General features: G+C 38.2%; 1 protein-coding gene across 1 annotated transcript in view; it reads right to left on the reverse strand.

The window, feature by feature from the left end:
• The window catches only part of PDE11A (phosphodiesterase 11A), a 404,325-nt gene that overhangs the window by 368,285 nt on the left and 17,487 nt on the right, over positions 1-18,553 (reverse strand). The window lies entirely within an intron of this gene.

An 18,553-nucleotide genomic window follows, 5' to 3' on the forward strand; every position in this document is an offset into this window, starting at 1 on the left:
TTACCTCCCTAGCCCTCCCAATTCCCCACCCCTTAATCCTCCCGGCGTTTCCAGGAGGCCCCAGGGGAGCCCAGTGGGAGCCCAAGTACAGGGAAAGTGTTGGTGTTTTGCAGGGATCAGACCCAGAAGCTGACTCCAAGGAAATGAGGATGCTCAGAGACAGGGAAGATTATTTTCCTGGGATGCGACTGTGCACTGTTGGTTCCTAGGATTCCTGGGACTGCCCACTAATACTGCCCAGCTCCTTGTGGGCGTTCAGTAAATATTAATGGAACTGGATTTCCCCGAAATTAGCAAGTGAAGTTTCCCATCTGACTTACGACTTTAACCAAATTCATGGACCTGACTGAGGAAGTGGAGAAAGGTGGTACATGCAGGGAGGGTGTAAAAATACAGCCCCTTGGATTAGGCGGACCCTGCCTAGCAGGGGGCACATAGCAAGGTGGGCTTCAGGGCCTCAGGGGGCTTCTTTCCAAGCCAGTCCTGCATACTGGGTGGTTTCTCTTCTTTTCACGAATGACCTACCATCTCTTCCTTCTTTCTCCACTCAGTCTGGCAAAGCCACCAATGCTTCCTTTACTCCCAACATCCTAGGTCTTGTGGGCAAGGATTTCTCTTCTGTGAGAGGCTTTTCTTTCTACAGACCCAGGGATGTTCCAGATATGGCTTGTCTCTGCTAGCTAGACTGAGAATAACATCAAGTTTCCCTTGGGGCTTTTCTAAACCTAGTGGTTAAATACAGGTGATTTCCCAGGAAAGAATGGCAGGCTGATTACACTTTCTTGATGCTCAGAGGTCTCCTCTTTTGTGAGAAGCAAAAGCAGACTAGGAACTATCCAGTTCCCTCTGACAGCAGGACAATCTAGATGTGCTCTTACAGAATGCTAGCAATTAGGGTAATAGAATAAAGAGCTAAGTAGTGATTTTTTTACAGTTTTCCACATGGCAGGCTTATATGGGTGACTTACACGGTAAGTAAAGATTACTGCCAGAAGATGTCCTCAGAGCTAAGAAGACAAGGTGTATCAAGCACTTACTATGTATTGATCACTTTATTATTTTTTTCTTAAGTAGGCTCCACACCCAACATGGAGCTTGAACTTATGACCCTGAGATCAGCATGCTATTGAGCCATCCAGATGTCCCAGCACTGATCAGTTTATTTTTTTTTTAATGTTTATTTTTGAGAGGGAGAGTACAAGCAAGGGAGGGGCAGAGAGAGAGGGAGAGAGAGAATCCCAAGCAGGTCCCACAGTGTCAGTGCAGAGCCTGATGTAGGGCTCAAACTCACAACTGTGAGATCATGACCTAAGCCGAAGTCAGACACTTATCTGACTGAGCCACCCAGGTGCCCCAATCACTTTAAATTAAGAGATTAATTTAATCCTCAAAACAGACTTATGAGATGGGGAATCTTCTCCCATTTTAAATATGGAAAAACTCTGAGAAGTTGGGTATTAAACCCAAGGTGCACAGACAGTGGGTGCCAAAACTGGGATGCAAATCCATTTAGTTTGGCTCCAGAGTAAGGCACACTCTTAGCCACATCACTGGATTGTCTTCCATCTGTGTCAGCTGAGTCTCATCTATGGCAGGATTTGGACTAGTAACAGAGATGCAGGGACTAGGGCAGAATGTTCTCTAAACATTCCTCTGATAGCACCAGGAGGAACAGACAGGGGGAAGAGAGGCCCTTGTGCACAAATTCCACACTTCCCAGCTTAGTCAGCATGATTAAGAACATGGCCTTGGCATTTAAAATGCAACAGTAAACAAAACAAAGACCCTGTCTTCGTGGAGCTGACATTATGGTGGGGAGACAGCCAATAAACAAATAGGAAAATAAATATAGAGAATAAGAGAACATTGGCACCAAGCGCTGTGAAGAAAAACAAAACTTGGCAAAGGATTAGATAAGGGATGAGGTAGTGGAAAGACCTTTCTGAGGAGGGGACACCTGAATGGAGATCTGGTGGAAATGAGGCAAGGAGCTATGTTGATATCTAGGGAAAAGAATGTACCAGGTAGAGGAGGCAAATGCAAGAATTGTGAGATGCGATGCATTTGGAGTAATTAAGAAGACAGTGAATCAAGCACAGAATATTGGTAGTTTGGAGATGCAGGCTACTAAGGAAATAGTGATGGTCAGGAATTAAATTTTAAAAAATGATTAGCACTGTACCTGATACATAGGAAGTGCTCAATAAATGTTGGCTGTTGTACTACTTTTATATAATCATTGTTATTATCCTAAAGTAATAGTGTATGGAAACCTCACTGCATGTGATCCCATCTCTGGTAACTTGAGTGAAATATCAGTAAAGATGGTCAAGGTAGTATGCTGGAACTGGCTTGCAGGGGCTCACAAGAGCCTATTTTATTTTAGCAGCTCTTTCCAACTCTATGTTCAGTGACATTATGTAGCTTGCAATCAGCCATGAAGGGCTTATTTACATGATGGAAATCAACAAGTGCTACACATCAGGATTTTTTTTTCCAGATTCCTAGCTGTTAAACATTTACCAACATTCAGTGAAAACAAATTTTGTCCATCAACTGATGAATGGATAAATAAAATGTGTTATATCCATAAAATGGAGTATTATTTGGCCATAATAAGGAAGTATACATGTTCTGATATGCTACAACTTAGATGAACCTTAAAAATGTTAAGCAAAGTGAAAGAAGCTACTCACAAAGGACCACATATTGTGTGATTTCATTTATAGGAAATGTCCACAATAAACAAATCCAAAGAGATAGAAAGTAGATTAGTGGTTGCCAGAAGGTGAGGGGAGAGAAGACAGAGAAGAAACAGATGACCACTAACCGGGATAGTTTCTTTTTGAGATAATGAAAATAATGTTCTAAAATTGATTGTGGTGCTGATTACAAAATTCTGTGACTATACTTAAGTCCACTGAATTGTAAACTTTAAATAGGTGAATTATATGATATGTGAATTATATCTCAATAAAACTTATAAAACAACAACAACAAAAACCATCTACTAACACATGACTGGTTATAATACAGCAGCAATGTTGTACATGGAAGTAAGAAAAGCACTGAGCATCCTCAAAGAAGGAAGAGAAGTAGACCAGTCCTGGTCTGTCTGGAAATAGAAGGTTTAATAAGCAGTCATCTCCTTAATTCTATCTTCTATGTTTTCATTATAAAAGCAGTTACTTAGCATTTATCATATTCCAGGCTCTGGGGGCAAAAGACTAAGACAAAACCTCTGCCTTTGAGGATTCCATGGTCTACAGTGCCAAGAGGAGTGGCAGTAGAGAAAGAATACTGGGAAGAGTGGGAAAATTAATTAATTGAGCATATCAAGCTTGGTTTTGAATTGGCTGCAGCCTTATTCCCTGCTTGATTTATGGGATCAATGAAGGAGTCAATGGTTGAGGAAAGAAGCGAGAAGGTGACCAAAAATACTCGTAAGGTAGTCCAGAAGGCTGCAATGGAGGGCTGCATGATAAGATGTGTGTTGATGTGGCCCCAGTTGCCATTTCCTTTTCATTCTCAGTTCGTAGAATAGTATGTGTATTAGTCATGGTCCCAAGAGAAAAACAGAGCACAAAGTAATTTCAAGAGGGTTAATTTACAAGGAGAATGATTACCAAGGTAGAATATAGACAAACCACTGGGACAGTGAATAAACTTGGGACTTGCAGCAAAAGAGAAGTCACCACCCCCAGACCTAATGGGAGAAGGAAGAGGAAGGTCACCAGGACCCAAAGGACAGGGGGCTTATATAGTAGCAACTGCCTTCAGAGGAGTAGTGACAGCTTGTCAAAGGACATCAACAGCTCAAGTTGACCTCAAATACCTTGAACTCATTTTCCCTCCCTCCTAGCATGACCAGACCCAACTATGAGCTAGAGGGTACTAGAGCTTGTTGATAGAATCCATATAGGTTATCCTTTCTAGGCAGAGAATAGCAGGGACAAAGAAGGATCTGTATAAGCTATGGGGAGACAAGTAGAAAATATTTGGCCCAGTATGGAACCTTGAAGAAGTCCCCTTATCAAATTCTGGATGCTATAGCTCCAAAGAATCTTCTGTAATTCTGCCGTTTTCTGTGTAAGTCTGCTAATTCCATCAAAACTGTCTATAATAGATTCTACAACAACATTTGCAGTCAACAGAACCCTGAAGGGCACTAACCCTGAAAAGGTATGATATTGTGATGATAAGTCAATCAGTTCAAGAAAGATGCTCTGTTGACTCCCTCTCTAGCCACCCCTTCTCTTTCTACCAAGCTGTATATATTGACCAAGTAGCCTCTCATTGGAGAATGGAAAATATAAAAGGGCCTTCCTATTTGTAGTTTTCAAGAACAAGGGCTTCTTTTTTGATCCAAGTATTCATTACTTTATCACTGCCATTGTCAATTAGCATTTATTGATCACTCATTGGCTTCCATACAAGATAACTTCTGTTATTCCAAAGGGAGCTGTTATATTTTAGCATTAGGTGGAACTGTAGAGATCATCTAATACTCCACTTTCATTTTCCACATGTGGAAACTGAGATCTAGAGCAGACACATAACTCCTCCAGTCATCTGCTAAGCACAACCTCTGATGTGCTCCTGGTTCCATCCCACCCTTACCAACATCCCAGAACTTGAAGCCAATCTCTTGACCCAATGAACTTCTGTTTCTTAAGTGTGTCTCCTAATCATTCCATCTCCTAAAACAGACTTTCACTGTGTGATCAATAGGCATCATCAGATAGGTTGAAGCAATTTCCAAAATAAAACACTCACTTCAAAAAAGTTAAAATTGGCATATTATTATTTTAGGAGATAGAGGTCCACAGGATCAAACAAAAGAAGGGTTATTCCAATTCCAAAGATTAAAAGTCTCTAAACTGTAAGTTCCACAGAGATATTTATATTTATCTTTATAGGAATTTAACATCAGAAGTTGGTCATGTTCTATGTCAAATCCAAAACCCAAGGAGCTGTATTTAGGATTTTCTAGAGAAACAGAACCAATAAAACCAAAAAGTAATATATCCGTATCCATCCATCTATCCATCCAGAGAGAGAGAGAGAGAGATTTATTATGATGGACTGGCTCACATGATTATGGAGGCTGAATCCCATGATTTGCTTTCTGCAAACTAGAAATCCAGGAAAGCCAGGGGCGCCTGGGTGGCTCAGTCAGTTGAGCATCCGACTTCCGCTCAGGTCATGATCTCATGGCTCGTGAGTTCGAGCCCTGTGTCAAGCTCTGTGCTGACAGCTCAGAGCCTGGAGCCTGCTTCCGATTCTGTGTCTCCCTCTCTCTCTGCCCCTGACCCACTCACATTCTGTCTCTGTCTCTCTCAAAAATAAATAAACATTTTAAAAAATGTAAAAAAAAAAGAAAGAAAGAAATCCAGGAAAGCCAAGTAATGTAATTCAGTCCAAGTCTAAAGACCTGAGAACAAGGGGACTAAATAAGGTAAATCCCAGTCCAAGGGCAGGAGGGGATAAGATGTTCCATCTCAAGCAGTAAGGCAGGAAAAGAGTTGAATTCCCTTTTTTTCACCTCTTGTTCTATTCAGGCCTTCAATAGAATGAATGGATGGTGCCCAATTACACTGGAGAGAGCAATCTACTGAGTCCTTCAGTTCAGATGCTAATCTCATCTAGAGATGAGACACCCAAAACAATGTTTAATCTTAGTACTCTGATCCCTACTCAACTTGACACATAAAATTATCCACTGCAGGTGCTTTACCTGGTTTTAAATTTTGTAAGCACCTTCTTCCCCCATTCTATTTGTGTAGAATTTCAACATTTATCTATGTTTAAGTTGTTATTCCTTATCCTAGTAGTGATTTTACCTTAGTCCAGTACAATTTTATAACCCGCAGTAACTCACAAGAGAATAATAAATTTATAAAGTAACTGTGTGGATGCCTATATGCCACACGGGGTAAATTACATTAGCAAAATGGTGAAAGTTACTTTCTCCTTCATATAAAAAGTGCTGCTGCCACATTGCCCTTCTGTACAAAGGCTTATCAAACTTGCATCATACTTGGTAATGTTCCATTGGCCAAAGCCAATCATATAGCCAAGTACAGAGTCAGAGGAGTGACAAGAATGTGAATACTCACAGGTGTGGTTTATTGGACACCACTGATTTAACAGTTAACCACCCAAGCTCCCTCCTAAATCCCCAACCTACATTTCCAACTGCTACAAAGCATTTGCTCCTATATGTCTCACAGACAACCCAAATTTATCATTCCCAAGATCACTCTCATTCTTCCCCATCTTACACACTCAATCTGAGGTATACTTACCTCAGAAATTTCTTTTTGAATCTAGCCTCTCTTCTCTAAATTCACTTGACTTAATTCAAGTCTTCATCATTTGTCCATTTTCTACCAGTGTCATCTTCCACATAATAAGTGTAATAATGGCACAGCCTTGCCTATAAACTTTTATTTATAGGATTAAGTCCTTGTCAAAGACATGTAGTGGGTTGAGTGATAACCCTCCAAAACATGTATCCTCCCAGAATCTGTGAATGTGATCTTATTGGGAAAGAGGATTTTTGTAGATATTACCAAGGATCTCAAGATTATCCTATAATCAGGAATCCAATGACTCTTTTCCTTATAAGATATAGAAGACTGAGACACACAGAGAAGGCAATGTGAAGACAGAAGTAGAGGTTGGAGTGAGGAATATCAAGGATTGCTGGCAACTACAAGCTAGGAAAAAGCATGGAATAGATTCTCCCTCAGAGCATCCAGAAAAAAAAAAAAATCAACTTTCCCAACATCTTGAATTTGGAGTTCTGGCCTCTGGAACTGCCAGAGAATAAATTTCTGTTGCTTTAAGCCACCAAGTTTGTGGTAATTTGTTACAACAGCCCTGAGAAACTAATGTAAGTTCCTTCATCACTGTACCTCTATTGTCCATCTCTCTTCTTTTCCTTCTCATCTTCTGCTATTCCCTGCTGTATACTCTCCAAGCATGCAGATCCCTTCTCTCTTCTGGGCTTTCTCCTGAAATGCCCCCCTTTCCTGCCTCTCAAACTTCCTTTCTCCAATAAAACCTATTTGAAGTGTCACACCCTCTATGAAGTTTTATCTGCTTTCATAGAATGAAGCTGTGTTCTGTCTTCCAGTGTGATCTGTCCTCCTGCTTCCACACATTTTGGTCAAATATCTACTATAAATCATTTAATACTTGGTGTTTACTCAACCCAACATGATATATTTCATTCTCCATTAAAAAAATTTTTTTGCAGGGGCGCCTGGGTGGCTCCGTCGGTTAAGCGTCTGACTTCAGCTCAGGTCATGATCTCATGGTCCATGGGTTCAAGCCCCGTGTCGGGCTCTGTGCTGACAGCTCAGAGCCTGGAGCCTGTTTCAGATCCTGTGTCTCCCTCTCTCTCTGACCCTCCCCCGTTCATGATCTGTCTCTCTCTGTCTCAAAAATAAATAAACGTTAAAAAATTTTTTTGAAAAAAAAATTTTTTTTACATTAAAGCACATTTCCTTATTCTTTATCTCTTTATCTTTTTTTCAATTTCTAAATTGAAATTTAGAGCTATAAGCTCTCAGAGCTTAAGCTATAAGAGCTATAAGCCCAGTTGCACTCATTGTATTAAAGAATAATAAGTACCTATAAGGTAAATTTTTTAAATTTCAAAGATACCTAGGTGAACAGTAATGACCAATGAAGGTAGAAAAATAAGCTTCATATGATAAATTAGACAAGTACTGCATGATATCGCTTATATGTAGAATCTAAAAAAGTCAGACATATATCAAAAAAAAAAAAAGAAACAAAGAGAGAGAGTGTGTATGTAAAACAGTGGTTACCAGTGGTAACAGGGGAGGGATAAGATTGATGGTGTTAAAGGGTACAAACTTATAACAAGTACTAAAATAGCCACAGATGTAATGCAGTTTACTGAATAGACAATAATATTGTACTATAAGTATGTAATATGATAAATATCATTACAACTACAACCATATTATAATATATAAATATATCAAAGTAACATGACATACCCCTTGAATTTACACAATGTTAGATGTCAAATTTACTCAAAAAAAGTAAAAAATATGCTACAATATCATGCCATAAGTGTTTTAGATATTATTCTTCTTAAAATCAATAGATACTTTATCTGAGAAGAAAAACTAGCAATAATCAAAGTATCTTGCTGAAGAATGATTTGTTGATAAAATAAACTGATTGGCTTTTAACTGTTTCAAACTATTTTCTCTACATTGAGAAACTCAAACTTAGAAGAATATGAGCAGATTCAATATTTTAAAACCATCTTGAATCTTTATAAAGTAACTTACCTACAAGTATCTTAAACAGCCAATAGCTGAGTTAGACACTGAAGTTATAAAATAACGGAAGGACATCCCTTTCGTCAAAGAATATTTACAGTCTAGCTAGGGAGACAGAATATTTATACTAAAATACAGACGACAATACAAGATGCTATTTCTTGAGTATAAAAAACAAAAAAATCTATACAAGAAATCACAAATGTTCTTAAATGCCATATGATATTGTTTGCATTCAATAATAATTCACAATTAGTATTAATATTGAAAGTGTAGATCTAATATCAGAACAAAAGGAGGAAAAAAATTGAAGGAAAATTTCACAATGAGTGATTTGGTTTTCATGCAAAGAACTAAAATAAAAGGAGGGTGCAAATCAAATTCAGCAATACATTGAGAAGATCATAAACCATGATCAAGTAGGACTTATTTCAGGGATGCAAGAATGGTTCAACATCCACAAAGTAGTCGATGTGATATACCACATTAATAAAATGAAGGATAAAAATCATACAATCATCTAAACAGATGCAGAAAAAAGCGCTTAACAAAATTCAACATCCATTTATGACAAAAACTTTCAACAAAGTAGGGATAGAGGGAATGTACCTCAACATAACAAAGGCCATACATATATGACAAGTCCACAGCTAACATAATATTCAATGGTGAAAAGCTGAAAACTTTTCCTCTAAGATCAGGAATAAGACAAGGATGCCCACTCACTCTTGCCACAGTATTCTGGAAGTCCTAACCAAAGCAATGAGGCAAGAAAAAGAAATAAAATATATCCAAATTAGAAAGAAAGAAGTAAAACTGCCACTATTTGCACATACAATGATATTATATATAAAACCCTAAATATTTCATCAAAAAACTGTTACAACTAATAAATATAATAAAGTTGCAGGATACAAAGTTGGTGCACAAACATCTTCTGTAGTTAAATACTCTAATAATGAACTATCAGAAAGAGAAATGAAGAAAACAATTGCATTTACAATTGCATCAAAAAGAATAAAATACCTAGGAATTAATTTAACCAAAAAGGTGAAAGACCTATATGTTGAAAGCCACAAGACGTTAATGAGAAAAATTAAAGAAGATATAAATAAACGGAAAGATAGTCCATGCTCAAGGATTGAAAGAATCAGTATTTTTAAAAGATCCATACTATACAAAGTAATCTACAAATTCAAGGCACTATCAAAATTCCTATGGCATTTTCATCCTAAAATTTGTGCGGAATCACAAAAGACCCTGAACAGCCAAAGCAATCTTGAGAAAGAAGAACAAAGCTGGAGGAATCATGCTCCCTGATTTCAAACTGTATTCCAAAGCTGTAGTAATTAAAACAGTATGACACTGGCATAAAAACAGACATATAGATCAACAGAACAAAACAGAGAGATGAGAAATAAACCCATGCATATATGGTCAATTAATTTATGACAAATGAGCCAAGGGAAGGACAGTCTCTTCAATAAACAGTGTTGGGAAAATTGAACAGCCACATATAAAAGAGTAAAACCTGACAACTATTTTACACCATACACAAAAATTAACTAAAAATGGATTAAAGACTTAAATGTGAGACCTGAAACCATCAAACTCCGAGAAGAAAACATAGATGGTAGGCTCCTATCATCTCTAAGACATATTTTAATATGACATGAAAAGCAAAGCAAGAAAAGCAGAAATAATTGGGTGGCTCAATTGGTTAAGCATCTGACTCCTGGTTTTGGCTCAGGTCATGATTTCATGGTTTGTGAGTTCGAGCCCTGCATCGGGCTCTGTGTTGACAGTGCAGAGCGTGATTGGGATTCTCTCTCTGTCTCTCTCTCAAAATAAATAAATTTTTAAAAATAATAAATAAATAAGTAGGACTATATCAAACTAAAGAGCTTCTGCACAGCAAAAGAAATCATTAAGAAAATGAAAAAGCAACTTACCAAGTGGGAGAAAATATTTGCAAATCATATAACCAATAAAGAGCTAATAATCAAAATTTCTAAAGGATTCGTATAACTCAATAGCAAAAAAACAAAAACAAAAACAAGAAACCCACAAACAATCCAATTTTTAAAAATGGGTAGAAGATATTTTTCCAAAAAAGACATACAGATGGCCAACAGGTACATAAAAAGGTGTTCAACATCATTAATTATCAAGGAAATGCAATTCAAAACCATAATTAGATATCACCTGACACCTGTTAGAATGGCTATTATCAAAAAGACAAGAAATAACAAATTCTGGCAAGGATGTGAAGAAAAGGGAACTCTCGTGTACTCTTAGTATAGCCACTATGGAAAAGAGTATGGAAGTTCCTTAAAAATTAAAAACAGAACTATCGGGGCGCCTGGGTGGCGCAGTCGGTTAAGCGTCCAACTTCAGCCAGGTCACGATCTCGCGGTCCGGGAGTTCGAGCCCCGCATCGGGCTCTGGGCTGATGGCTCAGAGCCTGGAGCCTGTTTCTGATTCTGTGTCTCCCTCTCTCTCTGCCCCTCCCCCGTTCATGCTCTGTCTCTCTCTGTCCCAAAAAATAAATAAACGTTGAAAAAAAAAAAAAAACAGAACTATCATATCATCCAGCAACACCACTTCTGGGTACTTAGCCAAAGAAAACAAAAACAAGAACTTGAAAAGTTGCACCCCCATTTCATTGCAGCATTATTCACAATAGCCAAGATACATAAACAACTGAAGTGTCCAGTGATGAATGAATGAAGAAAATGTGGTATATACATACAATGGAATATTATATAGCCATAGAAAAGAATGAAATCATGCCATTTGCAACAACATAGATGGACCTTGCGGGCATTATGCTAACTGAAATAAATCAGACAATGACAGTACGATCTCACTTACATGTAGAATCTTAAAAAACAAAACCAAAAAAACCAAGCTCATAGATACAGGGAACACGCTGGTGGTTGCCAGAGGCAGGGGGAATGTATGAACTGGGTCAAAAGGTACAAACTTCCAGTTTTAAAATAAGTCATGGGGATGAAATGTATAGCATGGTGACTATAGTTAATAATACTGCACTGTACATTTGAAAGTTGTCAAGAGAGTAAACTTAAATATTCTCATCACAATAAAAAAAAAGTGTAACCATGTGTGGTGATGGATGTTAACTAGGCTTGCTATAGTGACCATTTGCAATATATACATATAGTTGAATCATTGCGTTTTACTCCTGAAACTGACATAGTATCAATTATACCTCAACGAAGATAGTTTTTAAAAAATAGAGCAAAGCTAGCACCAAGGGTGTGATTGGCCCAGGCAACAAGTAAATAAAAGAGCAAAGAGGCTGGGCCAAGAGAGCGACTGTTTGAAGTGAAAATATGAGAAAAGGAAATGCTTACACATACTTATGGTAGGTGGTATCTTGTTTGCCATTATTCACTACCACTTCCTTCTAACAGTATGACATACTACTGTTATGTGACTTGACATTCCTCCTGCAGGGAGAGTATACCTCCTCACCTCACTGGCTTTGGGCTTGGCCACTTACATGTTTTGGTCATTAGAATGTGAACACACGTAATATATGCCACAGCTGAGCAGAAGCTTTATGAAGAAGCTTCTTCCAGGGCTTTAGATCTTTCCCTCTGTCACAAGAATGGGAATGTCCCATATAGGTACTTCCCCTTTAACCTGGGTCCCAGAATGTGAAGACACTTAGAACAAAGCCACAGCTGACCACAGGCTACACTTCCTGTGAATGAGAAATACATGTTTTGTTGTTGCAAGACCATAAGGTTTTGTTACAATAGCAAAGTTGACTAATACAGAAAATGAGACTAGAAGTAGGGTGCTGCTCTGTAGACCTATCTTCAGCACCACAGAGTTGGTGGAATGGAAACTAAACTGTTATTTGGAGCTAGAAAAAAGTGACCTATGTTACATAGGGATCAAACACTTGGGGAAATTGTCACCTGCAATTACTTGAACATCAGGTAATAAACCTAATGAATTTGACTTTGGGTAAAGTGAAATAAATGGTTCTGCAAATAAACTATACTGAAAGTGAGAGATCTGCCCCCCCCCCCCAATTTTATAAATAGTGCCCCTTTCTGCACTCCTTCCTCTGCCTTCTTAGTGCCTGTCATCAGCTCTTGTGCCCTTATGCAACACCCCACCCCTACAGTGGTGCCCCACTCACACCTGCCTCTACTACCATAATATTCTGTGCTTCAATGAGTCCCCACTTTGTGGAGAAGGAGGAATTAAAGCTGAAGAACCGCATGAAACTGTGATTTCAAACTCAAAAGTAGATGGTAATGATCACTGAGTGACAAATATAGAGAAGGAAATTTGATTCTAAATTCTTCCCCATGTTAATATTTTAGAAGAATGTGACGATGAGGGAGAATAAGCAAATGCTCTCAAAATCATGCTGTATTATACACAACATCGTGTGAGACACAAGGGCTTAATTTAAAAAATTACTCTTCTTGAAAACTAAATGGTATGTTGTTTTCCAAAAGAACCACTGACTAGAGGTTTTCATCTAGAAAGTACTTTACTAGCTAGTATAAAAAAATTTAAGAACAAAGCAACTAACAATGTTCCCTGCTTTCTGAAGAGTTCCCTCTGTTCTATCTGAAACATGCAAACAATTGCCAAGTTAACTGATCTAACATTTTTACTTTAATTAAATGAAACCATACTTTATTCTTCCAGATCCTTATCAAGATATATATTAGAACTGTCTATGCTGAAAGTGATAAATATACATCTTATATAATCATCCAACTACCTGTAATACTTCTCAAATATATTTTTGTTGATATGCGATCAGCATAACATTTCCTTTCTACTGATGTTTCCTGGTTCCTGTTAATGGCCCTATAAAACAAGGATACTTACTTCTTTCAGATTACATAAACATAGTAATCTGTTCTCTAATTAACATGAATCTTTTTTTCTATTCAATCTTTAATTCAAGTTTAGGACACAATAGCAGACTTCAGTAACCTGACAACCTTAGATGGTTGTAAAGTTCATTATTCTTTCCTTTGCTTTGTCAAGGCACCCCAAATTTAGGTTGGAGAGTACCTAGAGAGTAATTCCCTTTGAGGTGCCTGTTATTCATAAGGAGGTATGTTGCACTGATATAGTATCTGTATCAGTTAGGATTTGACCAAGGATTCAGGGCCACCGTGAGTGATGTGAATAAGGGAGTTACTAAAGGAGACCTTACACAATTTGGAAAGAAGCAGAGGAATACAGGTCCAGAAGGGAGCATCTAAAGGATTAGAGCAAAGTCTCTAAGATCACAAAGGAGAGTTGGGGAAGGCTATGGAAGTTTGTGGGCTCTGATTTCATGATGGGCTTACAGTTACTGTAGGTCAGCAGGGCAGATAGTGAGGAAGGAGAGCGGGAGCAAAGTAGGTAGAAGAAGGACAAACTGGGTGAGGCAGTGAGGACAGACTGGTACTGTTTTGTCATTTCTCATCTATTCCAAACCTTTATTATGTGGATGGCCCAAGGCTCAAACTGAAAGAGATCTGGTAGGAGCTGGGAGAAGCTGAGCCCACTTGCTGCCCCACCACATGAAGGCTGCAGTCAACAGATTAGCGACAAGTATACGTTGCACCTGGGGCCCTGCAGCAACCTGACAAATGTAAAGGCTTTTGCCTAACTCTGCCCCTTTCCAAATCTCAGGCAGGTTTCTCACATGACCAGCCTTAACCAGGAACCACACAGAGAAGAGAACTGTGGCAAACACAGCTGATAGAGAATAAAATGGCATAGTGCCCAGACATCCCTTCATGTAAACTGACCCTAAGATGGAGTTAAGCCTCTCAAAGACAACATATATTCATTTGATAATAAAGCCTATCATAGTACAGAATTTTAATGACTGCATTTATTTGCAAATTTTCCTCCAAACTTTTTTCTAATACCAGAAATATCACTACCAGCAAAGAGGTATTTATTTTGCTCTTACCAAGATAAACATAAATGTAAAACAACATTCAACATCTTATCACTGTTTGATTTTTTAAATGGAGGAAATCTACTTAATACTTCTCTATTCCCACCGAACTGCCCTTTACCACCTCAGCTCTTCTCATACTATCTTCTTTCTGCTTCTCCTAGGTCAAAAGTATTTAAACTCCAAACATAGGGCCTTCCTTCTTGTTCCTCCCTGCAATGTGGCCTTTTGTCAAAAACACCAAGGCCATCTGTCAGAGTCGTATAAATCTAAGCTATAATTATGAGTATGAATTTAAGTTCAAGTCTTTCTTACAGAGTTTTCTGTCCCATATAAATTAAAATATGAAGTATGTCACCAAATTCTATATCCTTGCAAACCCAACTCAGCTCTGAGACTGGTAACATCCCTAATACACTCTTGGAGTCCCTACAGATGTCTCTGCCCTCATCAAAGAATTTCTCCAGGGAGAGTAACAAGCTCAACTTCGTCTGAAGTCTTGGTCCCCAGGGACACATTCTTCCATACAGTAGTGGCACTGAACTCCCACTTGCCAGAAGCATTAAAATTGGGCCCAAGCACTTAGTTGACTTAATAGAACCTTCTGGAGATCACAGCTTTTTCAATAATGTTCCCCTCACTTTGGGAATTTTCAGGTAGGGTAACTTCTCAACAGAAGCATTTGCTAATAAGTTAACTCATTAACATATTATCCCTATGATATGGTAAAAAGTCACCAGAAATTGGGGCAGAAGATCCAAAGGTTGGTTCTAGCACAAGTCCCAAGGAGAAGGTAAAATCCACCTTTTTTTCCCCTAATGTTTATTTTTGAGAGAGAGAGAGAGAGAGAGAGAGCATGAGCAGGGGAAGAGGCAGAGAGAGAGGGAGACAATCCGAAGCAGGTTCCAGGCTCTGAGCTATCAGCACAGAGCCCGACATGGGGCTCAAACTCATAAACCATGAAATCATGGCGGAAGTTGGATGCTTAACTGACTGAGTCATCCAGGCAGCCCTGAGAAGGTAAAATCCATCTTACAGGGGTGTTGTTGTGAAGTGGAAATTAGAGAATGGATATCCTATTCTCACCCATAATGACCCCTGACTGACTAAGTCCATTACCCACCTTTTTGGTAAGGAAATACCTTCCCTTTCCTGCATTGGGCCCTACATTTGGGTAATGGAGTGTTTATAGGACTGCATAGCCAATTCAGGGGCCACTTCACACCACACAGAGCCACCATTCCCTTGTATACAGGCCCTGTGGTGGACCTGCTCCACCATGACTCATAGCCAATTCCTGTGAGGTGGGAGGCCTTTCCACACTAATGGTGAGGGTTGTCTTTTTTCTTCATCCTCTTTCTCAAAAGGGTACATGCTATCCCTCCCTTCAGTCCAGCCTCACATTACTCAGTATTAAAAAAGGTACCCTAAAAAGATTAATGCAAACATATTACATGTTATGTGACATAAATGCTTATTAACATAGAACATACTTTTCTCCTTCTCTCTAGGTTTTATTTTATGTCACACATGGTCAACAATTTGCTTTTTGTTCCAATAATATTCCTAAGATAAGACCAAATATTTGACTTCAATTTCCTTATTTTTTCTTAAAGTTACTTATAATGAAGTTATAGCTATAAATATAATAAAGATATAATAAAAAGCAAACAAATAACCAAACATAGCTTAATGCAAACTAAAGCTAATGTCTGCTACATTTACATTTAAATGATAGAGAAGTAAGTATGTGGAAATTATCTCCATCATCAATAGCAGTTGCTAGGCTTATAAAATATTTTGTGCATGTAGAGACTACTGAAGCACAATAGATTTCAGTTCTCTTCTCTCTCTTCCTCATGCTGGCCTTATCAACATCCCTAGTCTGCAGACGAAAGTCAGTTCTGACTCTGAAGGGCATTTGATCATAGATTACACACAATCAAAAATTTCAACTTTTATTTTTTTTAAATGTTTATTTATTTTTGAGACAGAGAGAGACAGAGCATGAACGGGGGAGGAGCAGAGAGAGAGGGAGACAACAGAATCCGAAGCAGGCTCCAGGCTCTGAGCTGTCAGCACAGAGCCCGACACGGGGCTCGAACTCATGGACCATGAGATCGTGACCTGAGCTGAAGTCGGACGCTTAACCGACAGAGCCACCCAGGCGTTCCATCAACTTTTATTTTTAAATGTTAAACTTACTACAGGCTGATCAAAAAAGATCAAATATGACTTCCTTAAACATGCAATATTTGAAACTGGAACTATTGGTTTATAACTGGTATTTCTAAGGTGCAAGAGCATTTCATGAAGATGTTGCCTGTTTCAAATACTGAATGAGATCATCTCTCTCACTCTTTTTAAGACCAGCAAAGACCATTTTAGTTCCAGGGATATATTCCTTTGGGTTCTCTAAATATTCTATCAGAGTTTCCTCTCCCCAGATAATACCTACAAAGGTGAAAATAAGTTTTAAGTTTGTGTAGTTAAATTTGTAAGGTTTACTTTCTGATGTGACCCACATATTTGAACAGAAGATTATTCCTGGATTCAATTCAAACTATTACAACTGGGAATACTTACAGTTTCTGATCTACAAGAAAATTCCAAAGTTAGTCTTTGGTGTTCTAGTCTTAGGGTTCCCTATAGAAATCTAATACTCACATGCTATTTAGCATGGCCCAAGGTACAGGAATAAACTTCCAACCACAGACATGTTGGGCATAAGCAGTACCCTATTCTCCTAGAATCAAAGTTCCTTCTAGAAGAGGCCTTAGAAATTAATCCAACCCCTCATTTTGAAGATGAATAAATGACCCAAAGAGAGAAGAACTTGCCCTAAGATACAGACTATTTAGAGTTAAGAATGGTGACTGTTAACTCATTTTCATGTTTTTTCTTCCAATCATAACAAGTTGCCTCTGTCCAAATCTCCATCAAAAACCTATGGTTTCAGGAATCCAGTTTTATAATGAGACTGAAAGGCTGTCTCTTCTTTTTTTCCTTTCTAAAACCAGTCAAAAAGAATATGGACAAAGACAGAAATACTAACTCCATTTTTGATAAAATTTATCAAACTTAATATAATTAGAAGACTACCAAAAATATAAAACCTGGACGGAGTTAAGAGGACATCTGTCACTAATGATCTCAAAAGAAGAGTTCTCCAAAGTAGGTGGTAAATCCTAAGGAGTAAGTCATAGTCCTCTGACTATGAAGCTGGCTGTGAAAATCTTCCTAAATTCAATTTGACACCACGAAGGGTCGGTCAGAGGAGCCAGGATTAAAGAAGAAAACACAGTCTGCCTTTTGATTTCCATTTGCATGGAATATCTTTTTCCAACCCTCCACTTTCAGTCTGTGTATGTCCTTACATTTAAAGTGAGTATCTCTTGGGGCACGCGGGTGGCTGAGTTGGTTGGGCGTCCGACTTTGGCTCAGGTCATGATCTTGCAGTTTGTGAGTTCAAGCCCTGCTTGGGGCCCTGTGCTGACAGCTCAGAGCCTGGAGCCTGCTTCAGATTCTGTGTCTCCCCCTCTCTCTGCCCCTCCCATATTCATGCTCTGTCTCTCTGTCTCTCAATAATAAATAAACATTTTTTTTAAAAAATGTTTTTAAATAAAGTATCTGTTGTAGGCAACATATAAGTGGGTCTTAATTTTTTTATCCATTCAGTCACTGTATGCCTTTTGATTGCAGCAGTTGGTTCACTAACATTTGAAGTAATTACTGATTGGCTGCATACTTATTGCCATTCTGTTCACTGTTTTCTGGTTGTTTTTACAGGTCTTCTCTATTCCTTTCTCGTTTGCTCTCTTCCCTTGTAGTTCGATGGCTTTCTTTAGTGTTACATTTAGATTCTTTTCTCTTTATTATTTTGTGCATTACAGGTTTTTAATTTGTGGTTACCACAAATTCAGACAGAACATTAGATTCACACAGAACAGCTTATGTGTATAGCAGTCTATATTAAGTTGATGGTCCCTTAAGTCTAAACACATTCTAAAAGCATTAAATTTTTACTCTCTCCTCCATGTTTTTACATATATGATGTCATATTATTTTTGTTTTGTGTATCTCTTGGCTAGTTTTTGTAGATATAATTTATTTTTACTACTTTTGTGTTTTAAACTCCATACTGGCTTTGCAAGTGATTAATCTACTACCTCAACTATATGTTTCCTTTTACCTCTGAAATTTTTTCCTGTCATAATTTTTAGTTATGATATTTTCAATTAAAGAATTCTCTTTAATACTTCTTATAAGG

Source organism: Felis catus, chromosome C1 (genome assembly GCF_018350175.1).
Source record: "Felis catus isolate Fca126 chromosome C1, F.catus_Fca126_mat1.0, whole genome shotgun sequence".
Classification (NCBI taxonomy): Eukaryota; Metazoa; Chordata; class Mammalia; order Carnivora; family Felidae; genus Felis; species Felis catus.